The sequence below is a fragment of the Triticum aestivum genome, unplaced genomic scaffold (assembly GCF_018294505.1).
Source record: "Triticum aestivum cultivar Chinese Spring unplaced genomic scaffold, IWGSC CS RefSeq v2.1 scaffold170930, whole genome shotgun sequence".
NCBI classification, from domain to species: domain Eukaryota; kingdom Viridiplantae; phylum Streptophyta; class Magnoliopsida; order Poales; family Poaceae; genus Triticum; species Triticum aestivum.
Window position 1 is genome coordinate 1 of NW_025230347.1, and position 11,102 is coordinate 11,102.

Consider the following 11,102-nt stretch of genomic DNA (forward strand, 5'->3'; position numbering starts at 1 on the left):
CCTTTATATACGGGGGAGGGGGTCACCCCATAGACACACAAGTTGATCATTGATCTTTAGCCGGGTGCGGTTCCCCCCTCCACCATAATCCACCTCGGTCATATCGTAGCGGTGCTTAGGCGAAGCCCTGCGTCGGTAGCTTCATCAACACCGTCATCACGCCGTCGTGCTGACGGAACTCTCCCTCGAAGCTCTACTGGATCGTGAGTTCGTGGGACGTCACCGAGCTGAACGTGTGCAGATCGCGGAGGTGCTGTATGTTCGGTACTTGGATCGGTTGATCATGAAGACGTACGACTAAATCAACCGCATTGTCATAACGCTTCCGCTTACAGTCTACGAGGGTACATAGACGACACTCTTCCTTCTCGTTGCTATGCATCACCATGATCTTGCGTGTGCGTATCAAATTTTTGAAATTACTACGTTCCCCAGCACTTGTGTCAGCCTCCAGTATGCATAAATGGCCTCTGGCAAGATGAGGTATGTGACTGAAAGTATGTTAAACAAAGAGGGTGCAGGCAAGGTAATAATCTCATAGTTTTATCAAATATCAAATTATACTTAAGCATCTTCTTCTTATTTTTAACAATAAAATCATGTGCTACCTTACTCTTATAATCTATAAAAACAGGGGGCATCAACTTTTCCTCTTTCTCATAATGCTTAATAGGTATATCAAAGTGTTCAGCAAGGCATGAATCAAAGATGCCTCCGAAGATGGGGCCCTTTCTACAGTTCAGACTTAATCGTTTAGCAACAATAGCGCCTAGGCTGAAAGTTGTATCACAAAACAAAGCATGGCGCAAAATGACAAGATCAGGAGCACTAAGATTTCCACTGTTCCCGTGACCAATTAAGCATCTACTAGCAAATATCGCAAAGTAACGTAGAACAGGAAAATTTATACTAGTAATTCTTGCATCGGAAACTTTGCTCGTTTCTCCTACAACAATTCTATCAATAAATCCATCCACATCACTACGGTGTGGTTCCTCGATGCTGCCCACAAAGGGTATCTTGCAGAACCGACAAAAATCATGGAGTGACATCTCCTTAACCTCATCATATAAGTGAAACTCCACTGAAGGTGGTGATTTCTTAGCATGGAAATAAAAATTCTGCACGAAAATATTAGTGAGTAGGAGATACTGTTCGCGCTGGCCGTAGAGGAAGTCGGTGAGGCCTGCATTCTCAGCCAAGTAATAAAAGTCATCATAAATTCCGGCGGCTCTCAAGAACGCATCACAAGGCCATTCGCTCGGCCGAACCTCTGCAGTGCGAGGAAGATTGTATTTGGGCTTTTTATTCTCCTCATTCTGCTTATCCTTTGAGCTTCGGCTCAAAGAGCCTCTCAACAATCTCTTCAACATTCTCTCCCTCTGAAAATTTCTAGAATTTTTAGTGACTCAAAATAAAAGTGAACCAAACTCAACAAGATTGATAGAAACTACTCCCACAAGTGCCTAGAGACTATATCATGCATTAAAACTACTTTGGACCATATAAATTTGACACGCAAGCTCAAGAAGAGGGTCACCTTAGCAGCAAAAAAATTCAATAAATAAAGCACTAGAACAAAAACTAATTGGACCATTGGAGGAGTCACATACCGAAGACCAATCTCCCCAAACAGTTTTGTGAATGGAGCTTTGAGCAAAGAGATCAAAAGTGGCAGCAAGATGAGCTAGAACACGGGTTTGAGCTATGGGAGGATTTTTTCTGGGGGAAGACGAAGTGAGTGGGTGCTGGAATAAGTGGAGGGGGTCCACGTGGGGCCCACGAGGCAAGGGGGGCGTGCCCCACGGGGGTGGGCGCGCCCTGTGCCCTCGTGGTCAAATGGTGGCCCCCCTGGAGTGTTCTTAGTGCCAGTATTTCTTAAATATTCTAACAAAAATCATATTTCATTTTCAGGACATTTGGAGAAATTTTATTTTCGGTGTATTTTTATTGCAAGGATAATTCAGAAAACAACCAGACAATACTATTTTTGCTTTATTTAATCTAAATAACAGAAAGTAAAAGGAGGGTACAGAGAGTTGTGCTTCCTAACTTCATCCATCTCGTGCTCATCAAAAGGAATCCACTAACAAGGTTGATTAAGTCTTGTTAACAAACTCTTTCCAAATCGCATGGAACCAGAGAATTTTCGAATTAGGTTACCTCAACAGGGATATGCATGTCCCCAACAATAAGAATATCATATTTCTTCTTGACAGTAGGAAGAGGGAATTCAAAACCTCCAATAGTAATCGTTGAAATTTTTCCAATAGAATTGATACTGTGGACTTGAGGTTGTTTCCTCGGAAAGTGTACCGTATGCTCATTACCATTAACATGAAAAGTGACATTGCCCTTGTTGCAATCAATAACAGCCCTTGCAGTATTCAAAAAGGGTCTACCAAGGATAATAGGCATACTGTCGTCCTCGGGAATATCAAGAATAACAAAGTCCGTTAAAATAGTAATGTTTGCAACCACAACAGGCACATCCTCACAAATACCGACAGGTATAGCAGTTGATTTATTGGCCATTTGCAAATATATTTCAGTAGGTGTCAACTTATTCAAATCAAGTCTACGATATAAAGAGAGAGGCATAACACTAACACCGGCTCCAAGATCACATAAAGCAATTTTAACATAGTTTCTTTTAATGGAGCATGGTATAGTCGGTACTCCCGGATCTCCTAGTTTCTTTGGTATTCCACCTTTAAAAGTATAATTGGCAAGCATGGTGGAAATTTTAGCTTCCGGTATCTTTCTTTTATTTGTAACAATATCTTTCATATACTTAGCATAAGGATTCATTTTAAGCATATCAGTCAAACGCATATGCAAAAAGATAGGTCTAATCATTTCAGCAAAGAGCTCAAAATCGTCATCATCCTTTTTCTTGGATGGTTTAGGAGGAAAAGGCATGGGTTTCTAAACCCATGGTTCTCTTTCTTTACCGTGCTTCCTAGCAACGAAGTCTCTTCTCATAATGTTGATTCTTTGATTGTGGGTTATCAAGATCAACATCAGGTTCAATCTCTATATCATTGTTATTGCTAGGTTGTGCATCAATATGAACATCATCATTAACATTATCACTAGGTTCATGTTCATTACCAGATTGTGTTTCATCATCAGAAATAGAAATATCATTGGGATTCTCAGGTGTGTCAATAACAGGTTCACTAGGGGCATGCAAAGTCCTATCATTTTTCTTTTTCTTCTTCTTAGAAGGACTAGGTGTATCAACATTAGTTCTCTGAGAATCTTGCTCAACTCTCTTAGGGTGGCCCTTAGGATACAAAGGTTCCTGAGTCATTCTACCCCCTCTAGTCATAACTCTAACAACATTATCATTTTTCTTATTATTTAATTCATTGAGCAAATCATCTTGTGCTTTAAGCACTTGTTCTACCTGAGTGGTAACCATAGAAGCATGTTTAATAATAAGTTTAAGGTCACCTTTAACTCTAGACATATAATCACTCAAGTGTTCAACCGTATAAGCATTGAAGTTTTCTTGTTTAACGATAAAATTATCAAACTCATCCAAGCATTGACTAGCAGACTTATTACAAGGAATATCACCTTCATCAAATCCATAGAGAGAGTTTACCTTTACTACCTGTGTCGGGTTATTAAGACCATGTATTTCTTCAATAGGTGGTAAATTCTTAACATCTTCAGCTTTAATACCCTTTTCTTTCATAGATTTCTTTGCCTCTTGCATATCTTCAGGACTGAGAAATAGAATACCCCTTTTCTTTGGAGTTGGCTTAGGATTTGGTTCAGGAAGTGTCCAATCATTATTATTACTCAATATATTATTCAATAGCAATTCAGCTTGATCAACAGTTCTTTCCCTACCACAACCAGCACAACTATCTAGGTGGTCTCTCAAAGCATCGGTTAGTCCATTATAAAAGATATCAAGTATTTCATTTTTCTTGAGAGGATGATAAGGCAAAGCATTAAGTAATCGGAGAAGCCTCCCCCAAGCCTGTGGGAGACTCTCTTCTTCAATTTGCACAAATTACATATTTCCCTTAAGGCAACTTGTTTCTTGTGAGCGGGGAAATATTTAGCAGAGAATTAATAAATTATATCCTGGGGACTAGACACACACCTAGGAGCAAGAGAATTAAACCAGGTTTTAGCATCACCCTTTAATGAGAATGAAAATAACTTAAGGATATAGTAGTAATGAATTTTTTCCTTGTGAGTGAATAGGGTGGCTATATCATTCAATTTAGTAAGATGTGCCACAACAATTTCAGATTCATAGCCATAAAAAGGATCAGATTCAACCAAAGTAATTAACTCAGGATCGAAAGAGAAATCACAATCCTTATCAGAAATACAGATAGGTGAAGTAGCAAAAGCAGGGTCATATTTCATTCTAGCATTCAAAGACTTTTCTTTCAGCTTAGCTAACAGTTTCTTCAGATCATATCTACTTTGCAAGCAAAAAGGTCTCTAGCAGTTTCATCATCCATTACATAACCCTCAGGCACATCAGGAAATTCATATCTAGGGGGAGAATCTTCATCATCACTTTCATTAATATTATTTGTTTCAATAATTACATTCTCTCTAACCCTAGCAAGTTGTTCATTAAGAAATTCACCTAATGGCACAGTATTATCAAGCATAGAAGTAGTTTCATCATAAGAATCATGCATAGAAGAAGTGACATCATCAATAACATGCGACATATCAGAATCAATAATAGGTGTACGTGTCACAAATTTACTCATAATAGAAGGTGAATCAAGTGCAGAGCTAGATGGAAGTTCCTTACCTCCCCTCGTAGTTGAGGGAAAAATCTTGGTTCTTTCATCTTTCAAGTTCCTCATAGTGATCAATCTTTATATTTACTAATTGGAAGCACTAATCAAGGCTCCACGTTAATACTCAATAACTAAGCAAATTACCCCTTCGATCTCGCAAGTAACTATTTACAGCCATCAGATGAAATACAATAAAAGTCCCCGTCTGTTGCCCCACCTGGAGGTGCCTTCAGCCAATTCTTCCATGACTGCCCAAGAGGACATCTCCCTAAAAAAAGACATCTCCCTCTGCCCTAGCAGATTCCACCCCTCCACCAATCTTGCCCCAGCGAGGCATCGATGTGCCGTGGAGGGATCCCTAGCGCCGCTCCTCCTCCTCTCCAGTTTCCACACCGGGATTCCTTCTAATAAAGATCCAAGCAGTATCTTCTTGATTCCCTTCCTCTCCAACCATTGAATCGCCTCTGCCCCAAAGGTACGTTATGATATCCAAGTGATTGGAAATCTGAAATCAATCCTTCCTCTCTGGCTCACCCTAATATCTTTCTTTGTAACCTTTGAATCTCCTTAGCTTCCATGTCCTAAGTACGCTGCAATCATGCATCTATTTTTGATCTTACATGAATATATCCCGTGATGAATATTGTTTGATGGGAGAGCCATACCGATGGTAGTTTGAATTAATTTAGTTGGCCACCACCATGGACGATACTAGGCATTCCACATGCCCTCGAGGCAAGATGCCCACCAGAATGAACCCCATGCTACAGTTATATTGATTGAGGTGGACAAGCCTGAAAAGTTTAGGGAAGCTTCAAGGTACAGGTAGATGTATGTTGCCTATGTACAATCCTATAGTTTATTTTATTTGCAAATTGTGCATAGTGATAAATTTCTACAAGAAGATGCAAAATAATTGATCGCATATAGCCTACATGCGAACATACATGTCCTAGATCTGTTTATAATAATTTCGTATTACTGAGATTTTATCATGCTATTAAGTAGTGCCCTAGCAGGAAACATACTGTTGCTGCAAATTTTCTTTTGGCATGCAAGGGCTGAAGTCTGTTGAATTCAGGTACTGTTGCTGCCATTTTTCTTCATCTAATTTTCTATACTATTTTTCAAAATGATACAATGGAATTTCATTATGTGGTTGCAACCATGATAGTAAACTATCATAAAAGTTGGGATAGAAATGACATCACTGCTCACATAACTCAGACTAAATTCGCTTCTCATGTTATTTGATAGTGTGATTTTTATCATAGTGAACACCACCACCACTGCTTGGCCACTTCACCACCTACCTCTAGCCGTTCAGTAACCTACAGGTCATGCTTTGCAAATTATCAGCCTTCGTCGGTTGGTTATTTGTTGTTTATTTTGCTCACCATTATTTCCATGTTATTAATTGGAGAAAGTATGATGTATCGCTTATCCATACTGTTGGTGTAGCCCAGACAACGGTCTGTGATGCAGGATCCTTGGTTTTCGAATGATTGATCTCCATGTAATTCAAATTTATGGTGGCATAATACGCATTGATATTAACACATTTCCTCAACTAAGTTTATGATTGTCTTCAGTCCCTACAATAATTTATAGTGCAGGCCGCAGATATGGTTAGTGCAATTCCAACTCCATAGAGAACTTACTGTAAATGACCGATTCCGTGGCATACTCAATCCAGAGGTTTTGCTTTTTCTTCAGTCATCCATACCTCAAACCTGATAGTGCTTACTAATTTCGCAAATATCTGGTGCATGTACATCCCTTCATATGAAACCTATAAATTACTTTCTTTTAGGAAATACTCTAATGGCAGAGATTTATTCTTTGTTAATGGCATGACTAATTTGGATTACTCTTATATTTATTTTCTCTATCGTGAATTTTTCGCAGGTACGAGTAAATATTGGTTCTTTGACATTGATCCTTAAATTTAATAGTACTAATTCAAAAGATGGGTGCATAACGATATCATCGGATTAATCAAGGTATATTGGTCTATCAAATATACTACTGGTACATATCAAAATGGTCTATCAAAATGTTTCTTCAGTCTAATTCAGAGTGATAATCTCTGTGGTACGAGCCTACAAATCGAGCGAAAGTTAGTGTCATTTTACCAAATCGAGTTTTCTAACAAATGCCTTCTCTCACAAATGGAATTCAAGAAAACTAATAATTCTTTCCATGTGTCCAAGTAAGCAACATAAGTCTACATACATTGCATCAGGAAATTTCCTGAATATCTACTGATAAATATTATGACCGTATTTCATAGTAATTAGATGCTTTATGTGTTGTAATCTAGATGCTAAGTTAGTAGATGAGACATCTTGATGGTACCTCATCATCAATGAATGCTATTGTTCACCTAGGGGAAAACGTTCTTCATCAATGGCTATCACAATTGCTGGCAATTTCTTTAATATTTCCTTACAATTACTTAAATAAAACCATTTGACTTGAGTAATCGAGGAATGTCGTAAACAACTTGAAAAGTGTAGTACCAATTACAAACAGAATTTATGATATTGAATTGATGATAGACCATGCATCAACGGGATCTGGAAAGATATTTCTTACTGTAGTTATCATGACAATGACTTCTTCAGTATGTTTCTTCAGCTACCGTTTCTGTGAAAATCCAAGCAAGAGTTTTGCACCATTTATTTTATATGCAGAAAAGAAATAACAAACTTGATAAAATTACTGTACTGTGAAAGACTACTCTTATATTCTGCATTTCTCCAACACATGTCATAGGAAATATGCAGCTACTTATGCAAGTTTGCTTTATGAAGGTTATCACCTTCAACCATTTAACATGCTTTTTATATTGCACATTATGATGATTCCGTAACAGTGTCTGCAGTTAGTTTGTTGTCATCCTTTTCCAAGACAAAAGTTTGATATTACATTGTTTTTCTCCATATCCCGCATTGAACAACAGTACCACAAATACAATCATAAGGGTAGCGACTAAGGTGTGCTTTCCCTTGGTGATTGTCCGAGGGTAGATTTTTTATTTCAGAATTGGCAAGAAAGGTTCAACTGACAATAAAAGTCTATAATGGTGTTTTCGCATCTACTAGGAGACTGCTTTTCACTATTTTCAGTTGACTCCACATTGTTTCTGTCCTGAACCTAGAAGATATATGCTCCTTAATGCGCAGCCTGGGTCTTTTCATTGTATTTTCGCGAATATATAAAGATTACGTATCATTTCATTGATACGAGTGAAACAACAAAATTCGGCAATGCACAGAGCTGCCGACACGAACCTGCTTGGTGCGCAATCACAAGAGCAGAACAGAGAAGTGGGTTGCTCAGCCCACAACATCATTGGCAGGATCACATCCTAAATGTATTGTATTTTCTAGATCTATATTAGTACCTACAAAACCTACATATTATATTCAAGTTTAACCTACTAGAATTTTTTCAATTGGATTTTTGTTGCAATATTTTTAAATTTATCAAGCTTTTATTTTCATGAGCACGAACTTTGAACCTGTAGTATACCTCGACAGGTCAACCCAGAACCATTATATCTGTCTCTTCTATCTATAAGACGCCTGCTCATATCATTTATGTAGATCTAAAGCTTCAGCCTTTGTGCCAATATATTTTTTAACTACTGTAGTGTTGTCTCTCTTTCAGAAAAGCTATGAAACCATGTTGTAGTTCATGCATTGCTACCTTATTAGTTAGACCTGAAAAGGGACCTGAATGTATATCTTTTCCAAATTAGGCTAATCTTTCCTTATCGTCATTTGGTTCTATTTTTCAGATTACAAACTACTTTTTCATTTGGGTATGGACGTGGGTGGTATCATTTTCACAGGAGCAGCGACTGGACATGCATCAATAACTCACATGCTACTACAATGGACGACTCTACAACATTTTATTTTAGATGTACAACAATAGAAGGGAAATGTGCATGTAGACGATCATGTGTTTGACGATCATACTTCTAAGTCCTTACTATAACAACAAGAAGTTAATCAGCATGATGTACTTATGTTGTTGTGATCAAACATGTTGTCATGTTTTAAATGCCATCTAATGCAACTTGAGACCACATGCTCTGTTTTGCAAATTAAAGCTGAATTAACTATGATATGACATAATTTCATCTCTTCTTCTCATTTTTGAATTTGAACTATCCATGTTAGATCTCCATGTGAATGTGTGTACCATCGATTTTTCACTTAAACCTGTCAGTGTACGTGTACAATGCAAAAGAAAAAGAGGATCTCCTATGTTACGCAAGACCACGTGTGTGAAACTAAAAGACCACGTGTGCGAAACTGAAACAACTCTATTCTTGAAATTAACCTGATTCCAAATATAATACATCTTCAATGAAGGTTACAACAGTTGGTGTAGCTATGCAACAACAAATACCAAATAAGAACCTAAGAAAGCAATACAAAATTAAAGACTAACCAAACTTCTTACCAGTAATTCATGGGTTGCGACATAGTTCCAAACTATATATATTTAAAGTGTACAATATGAAGTTTCAAATTAAAAGATGTAATTCCTTTTTTTTCTACCCAAATGATAAGTACCACACATGTGGCACGAAGCACTCCGGCCCTGGCGTCTTTTTACAACTAAAATTGCCATCTGAAAAGAAAAAACAACCCCCAAAACAAATTAAACTTGTCATCCAAAAAGAAGTTGTCATGCTTCCTCGCATCACTAAACTTGCCGTAAAAAAATTCAGAGTTGGCATGTGTTCGTGCCACACATGTGGCACTTATTAGGGTCATTTTTCTAGAGGTAAGTGGCTAACCATGAAAAACCATATATTAAAAATTATATTTACCAGCGAGGATAAATTGCAATAGTTTTATAGTTCATATGTTACTCGAGTTTAAACTAGCCTGTGCGGATGCACGAGTTGATGACTAGTAGATATAAATCCCAAGTGACTCAAAGAATAGAGCTATGCCCCCCCGGCAACGGCGCCACAAAATTGTCTTGATAACCCACAAGTATAGGGGATCGCAACAGTTTTTGAGGGTAGAGTATTTAACCCAAATTTATTGATTCGACACAAGGGAAGCCAAAGAATATATTCTCTAGTATTAGTAGTTGAGTTGTCAATTCAACCACACCTGAAAGACTTAATATCTGCGACAAAGTATTCAGTAGCAAAGTAGTATGGAAGTAAAGGTAACAGTGGCAAAAGTAACAGTAGCAGTTTTTATAGCAATCGTAGCAATGGCAACGGAAAAGTAATTAAGCAAAGATCAATATGTGAAAAGCTCGTAGGCAGTGGACCGATGATGGATAATTATGTCAGGTGTGATTCCTCATGTAATAGTTATAACATAGGGTGACAAAGAACTAGCTCCAGTTCATCAATGTAATGTAGGCATGTATTCCGAATATAGTCATACGTGCTTATGGAAAGGAACTTGCATGACATCTTTTGTCCTACCCTCCCATGGCAGCGGGGTCCTATTGGAAACTAAGGGGTATTAAGGCCTCCTTTTAATAGAGTATCGGACCAAAGCATTAACACTTAGTGAATACATGAACTCCTCAAACTACGGTCATCACCGGGAGTGGTCCCGATTATTGTCACTTAGGGGTTGCCGAATCATAACACATAGTAGGTGACTATTGACTTGCAAGATAGGATCAAGAACTCACATATATTCATGAAAACATAATATGTTCAGATCTGAAATCATGGCACTCAGGCCCTAGTGACAAGCGTTAGGCATAACAAAGTCATAGCAACATCAATCTTAGAACATAATGGATACTAGGGATCAAACCCTAACAAAACTAACTTGATTACATGGTAAATCTCATCCAACCCATCACCGTCCAGCAAGCCTACGATGGGATTACTCACGCACGGCGGTGAGCATCATGAAATTGGTGATGGAGGATGGTTGAGATGACGATGGCGATGGATTCCCCTCTTCGGAGCCCCGAACGGACTCCAGATCAGCCCTCCCGGGGAAGATTAGGGCTTGGCGGCGGTTCCGTATCGTAAAACACGATGAATCCTTGTCTCTGATTTTTTCTCCCTGAACGTGAATATATGGAGTTGGGGTTGAGGTCGGTGGAGTCCCAGGGGGCCCACGAGGCAGGGGGTGCACCCCAGGGGGGCCTGCACCCTCGTGGACAGGTTGTGGGCCCCCTGATGTTAATTCTTTCACCAATATTTTTTATTAATTCCAAAACATGTCTTCGTGGATTTTGAGGTCATTTTGAGAACTTTTATTTCTGCACAAAAATAACACCATGGCAGTTCTGTTGAAAACATCGTCA

The 11,102-nt window shown here is 38.5% G+C and overlaps 1 long non-coding RNA gene across 1 annotated transcript; it reads left to right on the forward strand.

Moving 5' to 3' along the window:
* The first annotated feature begins 5,025 nt into the window (after positions 1-5,025).
* Positions 5,026-8,953, forward strand: LOC123175518 (uncharacterized). Its single transcript, XR_006487972.1, has 2 exons — positions 5,026-6,790; positions 8,593-8,953. It is a non-coding gene; the product is annotated as an uncharacterized lncRNA (long non-coding RNA).
* The last annotated feature ends 2,149 nt before the right edge of the window (positions 8,954-11,102 follow it).